This window comes from Hippopotamus amphibius, chromosome 1 (genome assembly GCF_030028045.1).
Source record: "Hippopotamus amphibius kiboko isolate mHipAmp2 chromosome 1, mHipAmp2.hap2, whole genome shotgun sequence".
Lineage (NCBI taxonomy): Eukaryota > Metazoa > Chordata > Mammalia > Artiodactyla > Hippopotamidae > Hippopotamus > Hippopotamus amphibius.
In genome coordinates, this window is record NC_080186.1 from 128,849,039 (window position 1) to 128,869,293 (window position 20,255).

The window sequence follows — 20,255 nt, forward strand, 5'->3', positions numbered from 1 at the left end:
TTTCTGTATTTTATTTTGAATAGTTTCTATTGAATCTCTTCAAGTTTACTAATTTTTTCTTCTGCAATATTTTATTTGCTGTTAATCCTATCCCATGTGTTTTTAAAATCTCAAACATTGTAATTTTTATCCCTAGAAGTTTGACTTAGGTCTTTTTTTATATCTTCTGTATCTCTACTTTTTGAAATGTGAAATATAGTTATAATAACTTCTAATATATTTCTTTGCTAATACTTTTATGTATTTATTTTATATAACTTTTAATGTATTTCTTTGCATTAGAGTCAGTTCTTGATCAGTTTTTTTTTAAATTATTTTTTTGGGGGTACACCAGGTTCAATCATCTGTTTTTATACACATATCCCCGTATTCCCTCCCTTCCTTGACTCCCCCCCCTCGAGTCCCCCCCACCCTCCCCGCATCTTGATCAGTTTTGATTTATTAATTATTCTCATTATGGTTTGTGTTTTCCTGCCTCTTTGCATGTATAGTAATCTTTTGTTAGATCCTAGATGTTTTGAATTTTACCTGTTGGGTGTGGGATACTTTTGTATACCTATAAATCTTCTTAATCTTTGATCTGGAATGCAGTTAAGTTACTCAGAAACAGCTTGATCTTTTTGGTCCTTGCTTTTTTGATTTGTTAGGAAGGTCTACAGCAGTGCTTAACCTAGGAAGAGTTATTCTCCATAACTAAGGGAAGACCCTTATGATTGCTCTACCTAATGCTCCATGAATTTTTAGGCAAGGGGCACTGTTCCCAGCCTTTTATGATTGCCAGAGCTTGTTCCTTCCCATCATTTCAGGTAGCTCTTTCCACAGCCTCAGGTATTTTCCTTGTATGTATAAACTGATCACTACTCTGTTGTGTACTTGAGGGGGATCCTCTGCATATTCACAGGGGATATTTTCTCTGTATGTTTGTTCAAAACATGAACTCGGTATTCGTTAAACAATAACTCTTCATTCTCTCCTTCTCCCAGCCCATGGTGACCATTGTTCTACTTCCCATCTCTATGAATTTGACTACTCTAAGCTCCCCATATAAATGGAATCATACAGTCCTTCTGCAACTGGCTTATTTCATTTAGCATAATTTCTCTAAGTTCATTATGTTGTAGCAGGTGTCAGAATTTCTCTCCTGTTTAAGGCAGAGTAATATCCCAGCATATGTCTACAGCATATTTTCTTTATCCATTCATCTGTCAATGGACACTTGGGTTGCTTCCCCCTTTTGGCTATTGCAAATAATGTTACTATGAACATGAGTATACAAATATCTCCTCAAGACACTGCTTTCAATTCTTTTGGGTATATACCCAGAAGTGAAATTGCTGGATCATATGGTAGTTCTATTTTTAATTTTTAAGAAACCACAATGCTGTTTTCCATAGCAACTATACCACTTGATACTCCCAACAGTGCACAAGGGTTCCAATTTCTCCATATTCTCACCAACATTTGTAATTTTCTATATTTTTTTTAATAGTAGTCATCCTAAGAGGTATGAGGTGGTATCTCATTGTGGTTTTAATTTTCATTTCCCTAATGATTAGTGATACTGAACATCTTTCCATTTGCTTCTTGGCCATTTGTATATCTTCTTTGGAGAAATGTTTGTTTAAGGATACAGTTCCTCCTATCCTCAGATTCAACCAACTGTGGATCACGTAGTACTGTTGTATTTATTATTGAAAAAAAATCTGTGTATTAAGTGGACCTATGCACTTCAAGCCCATGTTGTTCAAAGGTCAACTATTTTAGTATGCTCAGACTGCCATAACAAGTACCACAGACTGGGTGGCTTAAACAACAGAAATTTATTTTCTCATAGCTCTAGAGGCTGGAAGTTCAAGATTAAGGTGTTGGAAAACTTGGGTTCTGGTGAGGATTCTTTTCTTGACTTGTATACAGTCAACCTTCTCACTGTGTCCTCACATGTCTTTTCCTCTCTGTGTGTCATCTTCTTATGATACTAGTTGGATCAAAGTGCCACCTTATGACCTCATTTAACCTTAATTATTTCCTTAAAAGTCCATTTCCTAATACAATTGCATTGGAGGTTAAGGCTTCACATATGAATTTGGAGCAGACACAATTCAGTCCATAACAAAGTTTTTTGTTCTTTTTTTTTTTTTTTTTTTTTGCATTTTATATTCCACTTTTTTTTTTTTTTAAATTTTTTTTGGGGGGTACACCAGGTTCAATCATCTGTTTTTATATACATATCCCCATTTTCCCTCCCTTCCTTGACTCCCCCCCCTCGAGTCCCCCCCACCCTCCCTGCCCCAGTCCTCTAAGGCATCTTCCATCCTCGAGTTGGACTCCCTTTGTTATACAACAACTTCCCACTGACTATTTTACAGTTGGTAGGATATATATGTCTGTGCTACTCTCTAGCTTTGTCTCAGTTTCCCCTTCACCCCCCGCCCCCTCCCATACCTTGAGTTCTCCAGTCCATTCTCTGTATCTGCATCCTTATTCTTGTCACTGAGTTCATCAGTACCATTTTTAGATTCCATATATGTGAGTTAGCATACAATATTTGTCCTTCTCTTTCTGACTTACTTCACTCTGTATGACAGATTGTAGTTCTATCCACCTCATTACATATAGCTCCATCTCATCCCTTTTTATAGCTGAGTAATATTCCATTGTATATATATGCCACATCTTCTGTATCCATTCATTTGTTGATGGGCATTTAGGTTGCTTCCATGTCCTGGCTATTGTAAAGAGTGCTGCAATAAACATTATGGTACAAGTTTCTTTTGGGATTATGGTTTTCTTTGGGTATATGCCCAGGAGTGGGATTACTGGATCATATGGTAGTTCTATTTGTAGTTTTTTAAGGAACCTCCAAATTGTTTTCCATAGTGGCTGTACCAACTTAGAGTCCCACCAACAGTGCAGGAGAGTTCCCTTTTCTCCACACCCTCTCCAACATTTGTTGTTTCCAGATTTTGTGATGATGGCCATTCTGATCGGTGTGAGGTGATACCTCATTGTGGCTTTGACTTGCATTTCTCTGATGATGAGTGATGTTGAGCATCTTTTCATGTGTGTGTTGGCCATCTGTATGTCTTCTTTGGAGAAATGTCTATTTAGGTCTTCTGCCCATTTGTGGATTGGGTTATTTGCTTTTTTGGTATGAAGCTGCATGAGCTGCTTGTATATTTTGGAGGTTAATCCTTTGTCCGTTGTTTCATAGGCAATTATTTTTTCCCATTCTGAGGGTTGCCTTCTAGTCTTGTTTATGGTTTCTTTCACTGTGCAAAAGCTTTTGAGTTTCATGAGGTCCCATTCATTTATTCTTGATTTTATTTCCATGATTCTAGGAGGTGGGTCAAAAAGGATGTTGCTTTGATGTATGTCATAGAGTGTTCTGCCTATGTTTTCCTCTAGGAGTTTTAGAGTGTCTGGCTTTACATGTAGGTCTTTAATCCATTTGGAGTTTATTTTTGTGTATGGTGTAAGGAAGTGTTCTAATTTCATTCTTTGACATGTTGCTGTCCAATTTTCCCAGCACCACTTATTGAAGAGGCTGTCTTTTTTCCATTGTATAGTCATGCCTCCTTTGTCAAAGATAAGGTGCCCATGTGTGTTTGGGCTTACTTCTGAGTTCTCTATTCTATTCTATTCTATTGATCTTCCTTTCTATTTTTGTGCCAGTACCATACTGTCTTGATCACTATGGCCTTGTAGTATAGTTTGATGTCAGGAAGCCTGATTCCACCAACTCCATTTTTCCTTCTCAAGATTGCTTTGGCTATTCGGGGTCTTTTGAGTTTCCATACAAATCATAAGATTTCTTCCTCTAGTTCTGTGAAAAATGCCATTGGTAATTTGATCGGGATTGCATTGAATCTGTAAATTGCTTTGGGTAGTACAGTCATTTTCACGATGTTGATTCTTCCAATCCAGGAACATGGTATGTCCCTCCATCTGTTTGTGTCGTCTTTGATTTCTTTCATCAATGTCTTAAAGTTTTCTGCATACAGATCTTTTGCCTCCTTAGGCAGGTTTATTCCTAGGTATTTTATTCTTTTGGTTGCAATGGTGAATGGGAGAGTTTCCTTAATTTCTCTTTCTGCTCTTCCGTTGTTAGTGTATAGGAATGCAAGAGATTTCTGTGCATTAATTTTGTATCCTGCTACTTTACTAAACTCATCAATGAGTGCTAGCAGTTTTCTGGTAGAGTCTTTAGGGTTTTCTATATATAATATCATGTCATCTGCAAAGAGTGACAATTTTACTTCTTCTTTTCCAATTTGGATTCCTTTGATTTCTTTTTCTTCTCTGATTGCTGTGGCTAAAACTTCCAAAATTATGTTGAATAATAATGGTGAGAGTGGACACCCTTGTCTTGTTCCTGTTCTTAGAGGGAACTCTTCCAGTTTTTCCCCATTGAGAACGATGTTGGCTTTTGGTTTTCCATATATGGCTTTTATTATGTTGAGGTAATTTCCTTCTATGGCCATTTTCTGGAGAGCTTTTTATCATAAATGGATGTTGAACTTTGTCAAAAGCTTTTTCTGCATCTATTGAAATGATCATATGGTTTTTATCCTTCAATTTGTTGATACGATGTATCATATTGATTGATTTGCGTATATTGAAGAATCCTTGCATCCCAGGGATAAACCCCACTTGATCATGGTGTATGATTTTTTTAATGTGCTGTTGGAGTCTGTTAGCTAGTATTTTGTTGAGGATTTTTGCATCTATATTCATCAGTGATATTGGTCTGTAGTTTTCTTTTTTTGTGACATCTTTGCCTGGTTTTGGTATCAGGGTGATGGTAGCCTCATAGAATGAGTTTGGGAGTGTTCCGCCTTCTGCAATATTTTGGAAGAGTTTGAGAAGGATAGATGTTAGCTCTTCTTGAAATGTTTGATAGAATTCGCCCGTGAACCCATCTGGTCCTGGGCTTTTGTGTGTTGGGAGATTTTTAATCACTGCCTCAATTTCCGTACTTGTGATTGGTCTGTTCATGGTTTCTATTTCTTCCTGGTTCAGTCTTGGAAGATTGTATTTTTCTAAGAATGTATCCATTTCTTCCAGGTTATCCAATTGATTGGCATATAGTTGCTTGTAGTAGTCTCTCATGATGTTTTGTATTTCTGAGGTGTCCATTGTTACTTCCCCTTTTTCATTTCTAATTCTGTTGATTTGCATCTTCTCCCTTTTTATCTTGATGAGTCTGGCTAATGGTTTATCAATTTTGTTAATCTACTCAAAGAACCAGCTTTTAGTTTTATTTATTTTGCTATGGTTTCCTTCCTTTCTTTTTCATTTATTTCTGCTCTGATCTTTATGATTTCTTTCCTTCTGCTCACTTTGGGGTTTCTTTGTTCTTCTTTCTCTAGTTGTTTTAGGTGTAAGGTTAGGTTGTTTATTTGATAATTTTCTTGCTTCTTAAGGTAGGACTGTATTGCTATAAACTTCCCTCTTAGAACTGCTTTTGCTGCGTCCCATAGGTTTTGGGTTGTTGTGTTTTTGTTGTCATTTGTTTCTAGATATTTTTTGATTTCCTCTTTGATTTCTTTAGTGATTTCTTGGTTGTTTAAAAGTGAATTGTTTAGCCTCCATGTGTTTGTATTTTTTGCAGTTTTTTTCCTGTGATTGATATCTAGTCTCATGGCTTTGTGGTCTGAGAAGATGCTTGATATGATTTCAATTTTCTTGAATTTGCTGAGGTTTGATTTGTGACCCAAGATGTGATCTATCCTGGAAAATGTTCCATGTGCACTTGAGAAGAAAGTGTAGTCTGTTGTTTTTGGATGGAATGTCCTATAAATATCAATGAAGTCGAGATGGTCTAATGTGTCATTTAAAGCTTGTGTGTCTTTATTGATTTTCTGTTTGGATGATCTGTCCATTGATGTAAGTGGGGTGTTCAAGTCTCCCACTATTATTGTGTTACTGTTGATGTCCCCTTTTATAGCTGTTAGCATTTGCCTTATGTATTGAGGTGCTCCTATATTGGGGGCATAGATATTTACCATTGTGATATGTTCTTCTTGAATGGATCCCTTGATCATTATGTAGTGTCCTTCCTTGTCTCTTTTAATAGTCTTTACTTTCAAGTCTAGTTTGTCTGATATGAGTGTTGCTACTCCAGCTTTCTTCTGACTTCCATTTGCATGGAATATCTTTTTCCATCCCTTTCCTTTCAGTCTATATGTATCCCTTGGTCTGAAGTGGGTTTCTTGTAGGCAGCATGTAGAAGGGTCTTGTTTTTGTATCCATTCAGCCAGTCTGTGTCTTTTGGTTGGAGCATTTAATCCATTTACATTTAAAGTGATTATTGACATGTGTGTTCCAATTACCATTTTCTGAATTGTTTTGGATTTGTATTTGTAGATGTTTTCCTTTTCTTGTGTTTCCTACTTAGAGAAGTTCCCTTAGCACTTGTTGTAAGGCTGGTTTGGTGGTGCTGAATTCTCTTAACTTTTGCTTGTCTGGAAAGCTTTTGATTTCTCCCTCAAATCTGAATGAGATTCTTGCTGGGTAGAGTATTCTTGGCTGTAGGTTTCTCTCTTTCAGGACTTTCAGTATATCTGCCATTCCCTTCTGGCCTGCAGAGTTTCTGTAGAAAGGTCAGCTCTTATCCTTATGGGTTTTCCCTTATATGTTGTTTGCTGCTTTTCTTTTGCTGCTTTTAATATTTTTTCTTTGTGTTTAATTGTTGTTAGTTTGATTAATATGTGTCTTGGTGTATTTCTCCTTGGGTTTATTCTGTATGGGACTCTCTGTGCTCCTTGGACTTGATTAATTATTTCCTTTCCCATGTTGGGGAAGTTTTCCACTATAACCTCTTCAAATATTTTCTCAGACCGTTTCTTTTTTTCTTCTTCTTCTGGGATGCCTATAATTCAAATGTTGGTATGCTTAATGTTATCATGAGGTCTCTGAGACTGTCTTCTATGCTTTTTATTCTTTTTTCTTTTTCCTGCTTTGTGGCGTTTATTTTCCCCATTCTATCTTCCAACTCACTTATTCGTTCTTCTGCCTCAGTCATTCTGCTGGTTATAGCATCTAGAGTATTTTTAATTTCAGTTATTTTGTTATCCATTGCTGTTTGTTTTTCTGAGTTCTTATGTACTGTTTCTTGTACTTTCTCTATTTTGTTATCGAGATTTTGTATCATTTTTACTATCATTACTCTAAATTCTTTTTCAGGCATTTTTTCCTATTTCCTCCTCATTTATTTGGTCTTGTGGGTTTTTTTCCTGCTCCTTTGCCTGCATGGTGTTTCTTTGTTTCCTCATGGTTGTCCAAACTTTTGGGGTTGCTTGTCCTGGCGATAGAGGTGTTTATAGAAGACTGTCCAAGCCTCACACTAATGTCCAAGTATTGGATTAAAGAAATACTAAGTCTAGGAAACACATACACGTATAAGACACACGATTACTGAATCCATTAGGACATAAGGCTCTAGAAACACCTGACAGAACCCCAGTGTGCTATCAGATATTCAAAGAGAAACCCAACAGAAATTGACAACTGAAACAGAACAAATCAGAGACAAAAGCAAAAGCAAACAAACAAACAAATAACACCTTACACATACAAACATTAATCCAGGGAGATTTTGTAAGCTAGGATCAAATATAGAAAAGAGCCAGAGTACCACCAGAGAGAATGGAGATTCTCAGAATGAAATTAGACAACTGTACTAAGAACTGAGATAAAGACAAAAACCTAATATTAAATACCAAGGTGGTGCGTCATCTGGAGAATAGAGCAAGGAGTCTGAGCAGATCGATAGTGTTGCTTATAAGTATGTTAAGATAAAATAAACTTAAAATGGCTGGAAGAAAGGGGAACAGAAGAGCATAGTGTGGTTGGAAATATGCAAATAAAAAGAAAGGAATAGAAATGTATAAAAGATAGGGATGAAAGGAAAGTATGAGAGATATATTGTCCGTACTACCAAAAACTTAGCTAGATATAGAAGTATATAAAAAGGCAAAAAAAAAAAAAAAAAAAAAGAATAAAAAAATCATTAAAAAATTATGTTATAAAACTTGTAGATCCCTTAGGGCTAAGATCATATTTAATAAAGAAAAAAAAAAAGAGAGAGAAAAAGAAAAAAAAAAATCCAGAACTGATCCCAGAATGGACCAGTTCAATAGGAATTGATACTAATATTTCTGTTTCCTTAGAGTCTCAGCTGTAAGTGTCCTTCTACTCACCTTGGGTTTTTTTGCATTATACTGTGACCAGCAGAGGTTCCTTTATTGTTCGTCTGTGAGTGTCGGTGTGTGGGGAGGGAGAGGGTACAATAGTGGCTCCTTCCCCTGGGAGTGAGTGAGCAGTGGCGCATTGTTGTTTCAGTCGGGCTTGGAGGTGCCTGTTGCAGAGGGACGCTGGTGGCTCAGGCGTAAACAGAGTTGGGCCTCTCTTGGGTTTTTTGTTGTTGTTGTTGTTGTTGTTGTTGTTTTTCTCAGCAGCCTCCCTGCTGCCGGTGTTCCAAGGGGTTTTAATCTAGCCCTGCCCAAGTGCCTGAGGGTGCTTGTTATCCCTGAGCGCCTTAGGTGGCCCACGGGGCTTCTCTCCACTGCCTGTTGCAGAGGCACAGAGAGAGAGAGAGAGAGAGAGAGAGAGAGAAAGAGAGAGAGAGAGAGAGAGAGAGAGAGGCTATGCGCGCAGCTCCTCCCCCCCCCCGCCCATAAGCCTGCAGCCTCCAGCTGCCATCATGGCCGGGCAGCTCTCACGGGCAGGCACTCCTTGCCATGGACCTCTTCCCTCCTGTCCTCTCCGTCCGTCACCTTACTGGCAACAATGTTTCTCACCCTGAACCGGCTCTCCGGTTCCCACGCTCCTGCTCCTGGACCCTCTGTTCAGCTGTGGATCGACGCCTCGGTCCAGGAATGCTAAGCTGCGCTGCGGACCCTCCGCATGTTTCTCACTCCCTCCCATCTGCCACAGTTCCGCCGCTTCACCCTCTTTGAGCCCTCGCAGATGCCTCCTTACCGGTTATGTCGGGCTCCTTGCGGTCCTTTCTGGTGTCCAAGGCCGTCTGCTGGTGTTCAGCTGGTTCTCTGTGGAAACCACTCTGTCCTTCAGTGCATTCCCAATGCATCTGTGGAGAAGGATGCATTCCACATCCCTCTACTTCGCCGCCATCTTTTTCCTCCGACGGTAGTATTCTTAAGAATATTAAGTCTTCTAAGCCATGAGGATGGGATGTCTTTACATTTATTTACGTCTTCTTTTGTTACTTTGAGCAACATTTAATAGTTTTCAGTGTACCAGTCTTTTTCCTCCTTGGTTAAGTTTATTCCTATCCCTTTCACTCTTCTTGAAGCAATTATAAATGGAATTGTTTTTTAAATTATCTTTTCAGAATATTCATTCTTACTTTATAGAAATGCAACTGATTTTTTTTGTGTTGATTTTGTATCCTAAAACTTTATTGAGTTCATTTACTAGTTTTTAGTTTCTTGTGTAATCATTTGGCTTTTCTACATATGAGATCTTGTTGTCTGTGAACAGAGATGATTTTACTTCTTCCTTTTCAGTTTGGATGCCTTTTGTTTCTTTTTCTTGCCTAATTGCTCTGACTAGGATTTCCAGTACTATGTTGGAAGTGGTGGAAGTGGGCGTGCTTGTCTTATTCCTGATCTTAGAGGAAAATATTTCATATATTTTTAATGTTTTGGGTTTCTTTTTTTTTTTTTTTTTTTGTCATTGGGAAGATTAGGTTGGGTCTTATTACTCCATCTTGTCCAGAAGCAGAAATTCTTGAAGTTTTTATTGTGAAAAATGTCAAAGATATAGAAGAGTTGAAAGAATGATACAATGATTACTTATATACCTGCCATCTAGATTCAATAACTGTCATTCTTTTTGTTGTATGTGTATATGTATGTGTATATATGTCATGTATGTGTATTTTATGAACTATTTGAAACCAAATTGTAGAGATATCATGACATGTCACTCCTAAACACATTAGGATGCAATTCCTAAAAATAAAAAGATCCTCCTGCATAATCACAACACCATTATCACACCTAAGAATATTAAATCATTTTCTATTATCATCTGTATTAGTTATGTGTTGCTATTACACATTACTCCAAAACGTAGCAACTTAAAACAACAAACATTTATCTCACAGTTTCTGAATGTTAGGAATTTGAGAGCAGCTTAGCTGGATGGTTCTTGTTCAGAGTTTCTCGTGAGGTTGCAGTAAATCTGTTGGTTGAAGCTGCAGTCATCTCAACACTTGAAAAATGCTGAAGGATCTACTTTCAAGCTCATTTCATGGCCTGGATGCTTCAGGTCCTTGCTTCATTGCTCTATCCATAGGCCACCTGAGTGCTCTCATGGCATGGTAATTAGCTTTGCCCAAAACAAGGGATCTTAGTGAGAGTGAGAGAGTGCAAGAGAGTTCCCAGGATGGAAGCTGTAATTTTTTATAACCTAATTGTGACAGTGACATACCATCACTTCTGCAGTATGGTATTAGAGGCCAGACCAAACCTGGCATAATGTAGAAGGGGACTTCATTAGGGTCCCCTAATTAGGGTGTGGAGGCAGGGATCATTGTGATCTGTCTTGGAGGCTGGCTACCTCATCATCTAATATCCAATCTGTATCCAAACTTTTCCATACAGCCTATGGTTTAAAAACCAGGATCCATTGCACTTGGTTGTCACATATCTTTAGTTTTTTAAATTTAGAACACTGACTTTCTGAAGAGGCCAGGCCAATTAGCTGTCTTCCAGAATATCCCACAATCTAGGTGTGCTTGTTGTTTTCTTACTTGACTTGTTCCTCTCTCTCCTGTATTCCCTGCAGACTGGAAGCTCAGTCTAAAGGCTTACTAGATTCATGTTAAATATTCTGGCAGGAAGACTTGATAGTTTAAGCTGTGCACTTCTTTTGAAAGTCCTATTATTATAATAATGTCAGGAAGTCCTACTATTAGTGGTACTAAGTTTGATCATTTGATTCCAACTTTGTCTTAAGCAGACTTTCAACCAATCCACCTGTTGTAAGTGCCACCTTCACATCCCTGTCAGAGGTACTTGGTGCCTTCAATTCATGAGTCTTTCTAGAGATTTATGATGCTAGCTGGCCACCTTCTCCTACAACTGAAGGGAAGCTGTTTCCTCTGGTCTGCTAGGACAGCTATCATCAATCCACTTTCTTTCCAGTATCCATAATTTTATTGTTATTTCCTCTCCTGTTCTCTTAGTCATTGTGAGTGAATGCTCTTTAAAGTCTTCTTTGTCAATCTGTTATGTCAGACCAGAGGTTCATCTTTGCTCAAGCTCATCAGCTTAGGATTTTGGCACTTTAACTAAAGTTACAGCCAATAAAATCATTATTTCCCTTTGCAGACAAAGGATCTGAGGCCCAGAGAGGGTATTTCATATGCCCAAAGCACACAGCTGGTAGTTGGGGTGAAGTCAGGATTGGATCTCATATTTGCCTGATTCCACAGCCATTGTTCTTCCCCAGACCCTTCTACATACCCCACACCCAGTCCTACTGCTTCTAGCAATTAGACATCTTAGTAAATAAAAAGTTAATAAAATTTGGGAAACTGAATCCTGGTGGCCAAACATTTATACAAAAATCTGACAAAAATCAGAAGTCAATCTTTTTTTGTCCAGCAGGGGTGGGAGGTAGACAGTCCTTTACACTGACTGGAAGGCTTGTGTCTGCATCTGAGGCCCCACCTTTCCTAGAATGACACAGTAAGTGAGCCATGGAGAATCACAGTGAAGTGTCTTAGTATCCAAAAATTCAGTCTGGGCGGTTGTTATGGGCTGAATTGTAGCCTCCCCAAATCCATGTATTGAAGTCCTAACCCCTAGTACCTCAGAATGGAGATAGGGCCTTTAAAGAGGTAATTAAGGTAAAACAAGGTCATATGAGTGGACCTAATCCAATATGACCCGTATCCTTTTAAGAAAAGAAAATGAGAACACAGACAGTGAGACACACTAAACAACGTGTGCACGCAGAGGGAAGACCTCACTGAGGACACAGTGGGTTGCTATCTACAAGCCAAGGAGAGAGGCTCAGAGGAAACTGAACCTGTTGGCACCTGATCTTGAACTTCTAGCTTCCAGAACTGTGAGAAAACACATTTCTGTTGTTTAAGCCACACACACAGAGGGGCAGTCGTTGATTTCGTAGCTTCCTCCTTTCATAACAGAAATATTGGTGCTGTGTTAGTAGAGGTCAATGCTATCTTCTGTAACAAACATCCCCTAAATATATAATGGGTCACATAAAGTCAAATTTTATTTTTCTTTGAAATAGATATTTCTAATAGGTGTGCATTTCTTCTTCAATTGATGATGCAGAGACTCAGGTTCCTGCCATATTGTGACTCCATCATCCACCGTCTTTAAAGCTTGAACTCCAAGATATGCGTTAGCATCAGGCCACAGAAGAGGAAGAATGGAATAGAATGCAGGGAAGGGTTTTATGGGCAGTCCTGGAAGTGACATGCAGCACTTCTGCTCACATTCCTTTAGCCAGAACTCAGTCACTGGGCCGCATGGAGCTGCCTGGGACATGTAGCTTAGCTATGGGACCAGGAGGAAGAAGACAAGCCTTGGGGAAAACCAACAAGTTTTTACCACAAGTATAAGTCATAGAGAACGATCCTTCCCTCATCATATTATTCCAATCAGACAGGCTACTGACTACCTGGCTCATAGGTTTTTAGGACACTGCCTTTGGTTCTATGGTTTTTCAAAGACCCTGTACAGAACCAAAGCAAACCAAAATCTTATGTTGACTCTCATTCCATTCTTGGGTCAGGGTGACATCTTCTGGATTCATTGACCAAGATCTAGGAAGTCTTAGTGAAGGGCCCTGTGAGGAAGGTCCTCTAGACAGGCTCTATTTTAGAGCTGCAGGGATAGAGGAGGTGAAGTCCTGTGCTTGCACACAGCAGAGTCCAGTTTCGAAACCAGGTCTGGTTGGCTCAGAGTCTTTGTATCAGAGTGTAGTTGCAGTGACTCTTGCTTTCAATAAGTGGCAGATGTTGTTAGAGGTTTTAATCTATCTTCAGTTAACAGGAATTTTTGGTTGAGTCTCATTTCTGTCTCTTGTTATCTATCTATCATCTACCTACCTATCTATCTATCCACCTTGTTGTCTCTTATCTCTTATCTAAGCTTTGTGGTCTTGGGTGGGTTTCTTTGTTGGTTGGAGCCTTTTTGCATCTATGATATGGGAATGATAATCCCTAACTCACAGAGCTTTCTTATGGGCTAAAGAAGATGGGACCTGTGAACAGGCTTTCTACAGTGCTCCGAGGATGTAAAATAGGGGACGTGGCTCGCATGCCTGTTGATTTGAGGCTGGAGGTGGACATATATGCAGTGTAAGAATAGGAATTACGGGTGCTACAGGGACTGGAGGACACACGACATGCCATTGAAAGAGACAAGGGACCGCTGCAGTTCATCCGCAGCTGAGTGTCTCTATGTGTGGGAACTAGACTTCAGGGCGTAAATCATCTCCTTTGCAAGAGAAGCCAAAAACCTCAATTTGTTTATGAACTCTCTTGACTTTCAAATGTTGGCATCTTATTGAAACAGAAACCCTGTGAACCAAGCAAGTTCTTGACTTCAAGCGAGAAGAGATTTTGGTCATGGAGCTCCTACAGTGTGCCAGGCTCTGTGCTGGGCTGGCAGGAGACAAGGCAGGTCAGCCTGAATTCCGTAGGGAGGCTGTAAACCAGTGATGAGAGAAGCCTTCTGCATGGGAAGATGGCACTATAATAGGATTTGGCGTAATGGGATTTGACCTGCATTACCTTTGAACTCCTTAGGCTTGGGTCTGCAGAATGCTTTTTTGTAGCTGTAATTGAAACAGTAAAGTAATTTGTGGCACTCGGAGGGGATGTCTTGGGAAACGTTTCCAGGGCTTTAGTGTTTCCTGAGGGCTTTCACTATAGGAAATAAGGGCCTGAGAGTCCCTTGAGCTGGCCTGGGACCTGGGCCACACAGTGGCTCAGGTAGACATAGGGGAAAGGGGACTGACAAGATTTGAACACTGGGTGTTCAGACTGAGCTGATTGGATCTTCCCTTGACCCTGTGAGATCAGCCTCATCATCCCTACTTCAGAGCAATGACTGAGGCTCAGAAGACGGAGATGACTCATCCAGAGACACAAGCCAGGATGCTCAGGAAAGGTACGACCGTGTCTATGAGCTCCTTGAAGTCCTCTGCAAAATGTTTCATGTTTGCACTTTTATCTGCTTCTCAGGGAAAAGGGCTACAACCTTCAACAGATACTCGAAAGGGTCAATGATTCCAAAATGGCAAAGAGCCATTAATTAAGCCAAGTTCTTTTTGACTCCAAGGTCTGTACCCTGAGATCCCTCCACAGGATCCTGGTTTAAAGTCAGGCTGATATAAACTCTTGGTCTGGGTCCCAGCTCCACGGCTTACTAGTGATAAGACCTCATTTCCTCATCTGTAAAATTGGGATTCATTTATTCCACAAATATTTTATCAGGCGTCTGTACTGACTTGGATACTGTTGTAGGCACTGAGAACACAAAAATGAACAATGTCCCTGCTGTCATTGATCTTATAATGTAGTGAGGGGATAAAGACAGCAAACAAATAGATATATGTGAGGTGGTGCTAAGTGCTATGGAGAAAAACGAAGTGGGGTAAGGGGGTCAGGTGTGCTGAGGAGTGGGATTGGGCACTGTGATATATAGAGTGGTCAGGGAAGCTCCTCTGATGGCCATCTAAGTTGAGGCATGAATGAAAGGAGTGTCACATGGCTATTAAGGGGAGAGTCTTCCATGCAAAGGGGGAAAGAATGATTTGCCACATGTGGGGAAAAATGAAGAACTCTCTGTGGCCTGCAGGATAAAGTCTGAAATCCTCAAATTGGCATTCAAAGGTTTCCTCAATCTGGTCCCAAGTTATTTTCTGACCCTCCTTTGGGTTTCCTTCCTCATCCCTCGTGGGTTTGCTTGAGCTTTTTTCTTATTAGCCAATCCATTAATCATACATTCGTTAATACCCACTCAGTGTCAGGCCACTATGGACACAAAGGAGCTCCCTGTCTGGTGAGGGAAGAGGATAAGGACATGACTAATGCCTTAAATGCCATGAGGCAGGGCCACCTAGGGGCTGAAGGAGCACAGAAAAGGGGGTAACTGGCTCTAACCAAGAGAGAGGGGCAGTCTGCATAAGACTTCCATGAAGAGGGGGACATTTGCATAGGGCATTGAAGAATGAGTAGGAGTTTGCCATATAGTTAAAAAGCAGAAATGAGATAGGATATTCTGGAAGGAATTACTATGGAGGGTTTCCTAGTCAGGAAATCAGAACTTTTTAGCTGTTAATATAAAATAACACTTTACTACTTTAAACCTATTCTGTGGGATAAACAGAGGTAACAAACATCTATCTCCAGGGTTCAGACAGGTGAATGGGTCCAACTGACTTGGTAGGAACTAGGGAGATCTGGACAAAAAATACCCTACCTAAAGGGGGGTATTGATTGTGGCTTTTCAGGAGTGTGGGTTCAATGTTGATAGAAATTCCTTTTTCTTTTTTTTCAATTGAAGCATAATTTACATACAGTAAAACTCACCCTTTTTAGTGTATAATTCAGTGAGTTTTGACAAAAAATATGCAGTAATGTATCCACCACCAACGCAATCAAAATATAGAACAGTCTGTCACCCCTCAAATGTTCTCCATGCCTTTTTTTTCAAGAAGGGCCATTGTTATTTGTTCAATTGTCAATGATAATGTCATTTATTTGTTTATTTGTTTATTTATTTATGTTTTGCTATGTTGGTTAGGTCTTTGTTGCTGCACACGGGCTTTCTCTAGTTGCAGCAAGTGGGGGCTACTCTTTGTTGTGGTACATGGGCTTTTTTTTTTTTTTTGTCTTTTGTCCTGCCCTGCCACTAGGTACATCATTACCATTTTTCTTTTCTTTTTTTTTTTTTTTTTTACTTTTATTTATTTTTTTATTTTTTATTTTTTATTTTTTTTGGGGGGTACACCAGGTTCAATCAACTGTTTTTATACACATATCCCCATATTCCCTCCCTTCCTTGACGCCCCCCCTCGAGTCCCCCACACCCTCCCTGCCCCAGTCCTCTAAGGCATCTTCCATCCTCGAGTTGGACTCCCTTTGTTATACAACAACTTCCCACTGACTATTTTACAGTTGGTAGTATATATATGTCTGTGCTACTCTCTCGCTTCTTCTCAGTTTCCCCTTCACTCCCCGCCCCCTCCCATACCTTGAGTTCTCCAGTCCATTCTCTGTATCTGCTTCCTTGTTCTTGTCACTGAGTTCATCAGTACCACTTTTAGATTCCGTATATGTGAGTTAGCATACAATATTTGTCCTTCTCTTTCTGACTTACTTCACTCTGTATGACAGATTGTAGTTCTATCCACCTCATTACATATAGCTCCATCTCATCCCTTTTTATAGCTGAGTAATATTCCATTGTATATATATGCCACATCTTCTGTATCCATTCATTTGTTGATGGGCATTTAGGTTGCTTCCATGTCCTGGCTATTGTAAATTGTGCTGCAATAAACATTATGGTACACGATTCTTTTGGGATTATGGTTTTCTTTGGGTATATGCCCAGGAGTGGGATTACTGGATCATATGGTAGTTCTATTTGTAGTTTTTTAAGGAACCTCCAAATTCTTTTCCATAGTGGCTGTACCAACTTAGAGTCCCACCAACAGTGCAGGAGAGTTCCCTTTTCTCCACACCCTCTCCAACATTTGTTGTTTCCAGATTTTGTGATGATGGCCATTCTGATCAGTGTGAGGTGATACCTCATTGTGGCTTTGACTTGCATTTCTCTGATGATGAGTGATGTTGAGCATCTTTTCATGTGTGTGTTGGCCATCTGTATGTCTTCTTTGGAGAAATGTCTATTTAGGTCTTCTGCCCATTTGTGGATTGGGTTATTTGCTTTTTTGGTATGAAGCTGCATGAGCTGCTTGTATATTTTGGAGGTTAATCCTTTGTCCGTTGTTTCATAGGCAATTATTTTTTCCCATTCTGAGGGTTGCCTTTTAGTCTTGTTTATGGTTTCTTTTGCTGTGCAAAAGCTTTTAAGTTTCATGAGGTCCCATTCATTTATTCTTGATTTTATTTCCATGATTCTAGGAGGTGGGTCAAAAAGGATGTTGCTTTGATGTATGTCATAGAGTGTTCTGCCTATGTTTTCCTCTAGGAGTTTTATAGTGTCTGGCCTTACATGTAGGTCTTTAATCCATTTGGAGTTTATTTTTGTGTATGGTGTTAGGAAGTGTTCTAATTTCATTCTCTGACATGTTTCCGTCCAATTTTTCCAGCACCACTTATTGAAGAGGCTGTCTTTTTTCCATTGTATACTCGTGCCTCCTTTGTCAAAGATAAGATGCCCGGTACATGGGCTTCTTATTGCAGTGGCTTCTCTTGTTGCAGAGCATGGGCTCTAGGCACATGGGCTTCAGTAGTTGTGGCACGTGGGCTCAGTAGTTGTGGCTCATGGGCTCTAGACCACAGGCTCAATTGCTCCGAGGCATGTGGGATCTTCCCGGACCAGGGATCAAACCCACGTCCCCTACATTGGCAGGCAGACTCTCAACCATTGTGGCACCAGGGAAGTCCCTCTCCATACCTTTTTAAATCAACCCTTCTCCCCACCCTTAGTGCCTAGAATTGTTTTCTGTTCCTATAATTTTGCCTTTGTGAGAATGTCATATAAATATAATCCTAACATTAGCCTTTGGAGCCCAGCTTCTTTCACTTAGCATAGTGTATTTAAATTACATCTGTGTGGAGAGAGAGATCAAGATGTTGGAGTAGGAGAATATTGAGCTCATCTTCCCCTATGAACACATCAAAAATACATCTGTATGTGGAGCAACTCTCACTGAAAACAACTTAGAGACTGGCAGAAAGACTCTTCAACAGCCAAAGCTGTAAAGAAAGATCTTCATGGAATTGGGTAGGAAGGGAGGAGAAGTGATTGGATCAGGACCCACACCTCTAGCAGGGAACTCAGAAGAGGAGGGGCGTGTCATGGGCTTGGGGATCCTCCCTGGGGAGTGAGGGGTTCAATCCACATATTGGGCACCCCAGTCCTGGAGTCTGACACCAGGAAGATGAATCCCCTTAGCTGGTTTGAAAGTCAGTGGAACTTATTGGAGGGTGGACTCCGCTTGTGTAAAGCTTATGCACATTCTTGCTTACTCCTGGGAATAGTGCGGAGGAAGCAGATTGAAAACTGCCTGAGGCTCTGGCTGGTTTCCTGCAACCGCCCCAGCATGCACCCCAGCCCTCACCAGGCATCTGCTCCTGCACCTCTTACTCTGGCACTGCTCTCCACTGGGGCGGAGGTGCTGTTGCCAAGGAGAGTGCACACACTTAAAGAGAACGGATATAAAACTCTTAGCAGAAAACATAGGCAGAACAATTTTTGACATGAATTGCAGCAAGATCTTTTTGACCCACCTCCTAGAATAATGAAAATAAAAACAAAAGTAAACAAATGAGACCTAATTAAACTTAAAAGCTTTGGCACAGCAAAGGAAAACCATAAACAAGATGAAAAGACAACCCTCAGAACGGGAGAAAATATTTGCAAAAGAAGAAACTGACAAGGGATTAATCTCCATAATATACAAACAGTTCATGCAGCTCAATATCAAAAAACCAAACAACCCAATCAAAAAATGGGTGGAAGACCTAAATAGACATTTCTCCAAAGAGGACATACAGATGGGCAACAAACAGATGAAAAGATACTCAACATCACTAATTATTAGAGAAATGCAAGTCAAAACTACAACAAGGTATCACCTCACACCAGTCAGATGGGCATTATCAAAAAAAACTACAAACAATAAATGCTGGAGAGGGTGTGGAGAAAAAGGAACCCTCTTGCACTGTTGTTGGGAATGTAAATTGATACAGCCACTATGGAGAACAGTATGGACATTCCTTAAAAAACTAAAATTAGAGGTACCAGATGACCCAGCAATCCCACTGCTGGTCATATACCCAGAGAAAACCATAATTCCAAAAGATACATGCACCCCAATGTTCATTGCAGCACTATTTACAATAGCCAGGACATGGAAGCCGCCTAAATGTCCATCAACAGAAGAATGGATAAAAAAGATGTAGTAAATGTATACAATGGAATATTACTCAGACATAAAAAGAAACGAAATTGTTCAGTTTGCAGAGACATGGATGGACCTAGAGACTGTCATAAAGAGTGAAGTAGGTAAGAAAGAGAAAAACAAATATCATATAGTATCGCTTATATGTGGAATCTAGAAAAATGATACAGATGAACTTATGTGCAAAGCAGAAGTAGAGACACAGACATAGAGAATGGATGTATGAACACTGGGGAGAGGGGATGAATTGGGAGATTGGGATTGACATATATACACTACTGTGTATAAATAGATAACTAATGGGAACATACTGTATAGCACAGGGGACTCTATTCCCTAACTGGGAAGGAAATACATAAAAGAGGGGATATATGTACACATATAGCTGATTCACTTTGCTATACAGCAGAAACTAACACAACATTGTACAGAAACTATACTCCAATAAAATTTTTTAAAAAATAAAGAGAATGGAACCACCTGGGACCTGACCCTGCCTCTGAACAGGGCAAAGGCAGCCATTACCAGCATGTGCTTGGAAACAACAGATTGAAAACTGCCTGGGGCTCTGACAGGCTTTCTGGGACTGTCCCAGTGCATTCGCCAGCCTGCAGCAGGCAGTGATTCCAGTCCCTCTTGCCCTGGCACTGATCTCCACTGTGGTGGAGGCTGCCATTGCCAAGGAGAGTGTGCACACTTACAGGGAACAGAACCAGCTCAAACCTGACCCACAGGGCTTCTGCTCCAGGACCTTGGGCCCTGAACCCTACTCTGATAGGGAGGTGATTGCCATTGAGCAGAGGAGAAGCCCTGCTCACACTTGGCTCTGATTCTAGCCCATCTCCAGCCCTACTTCCCAATAAGGTGGTAGCTGCCAGCACACTCCAGCAGAACACATGACCCATGCTCACTTCAGATACAGCTCTCCCACCAAAGTCACTGAGCACACACAGACTGCATAGGGATGCTCCCACACAAAGACACCCCAAGACAAGTGTAGGTAACTGTTTCACCTAATTTCATAGGGATAGAGAAAGTCAAATGAGAAAACAGATGGGTATGTTTTCAAATGAAAGATCAATAAA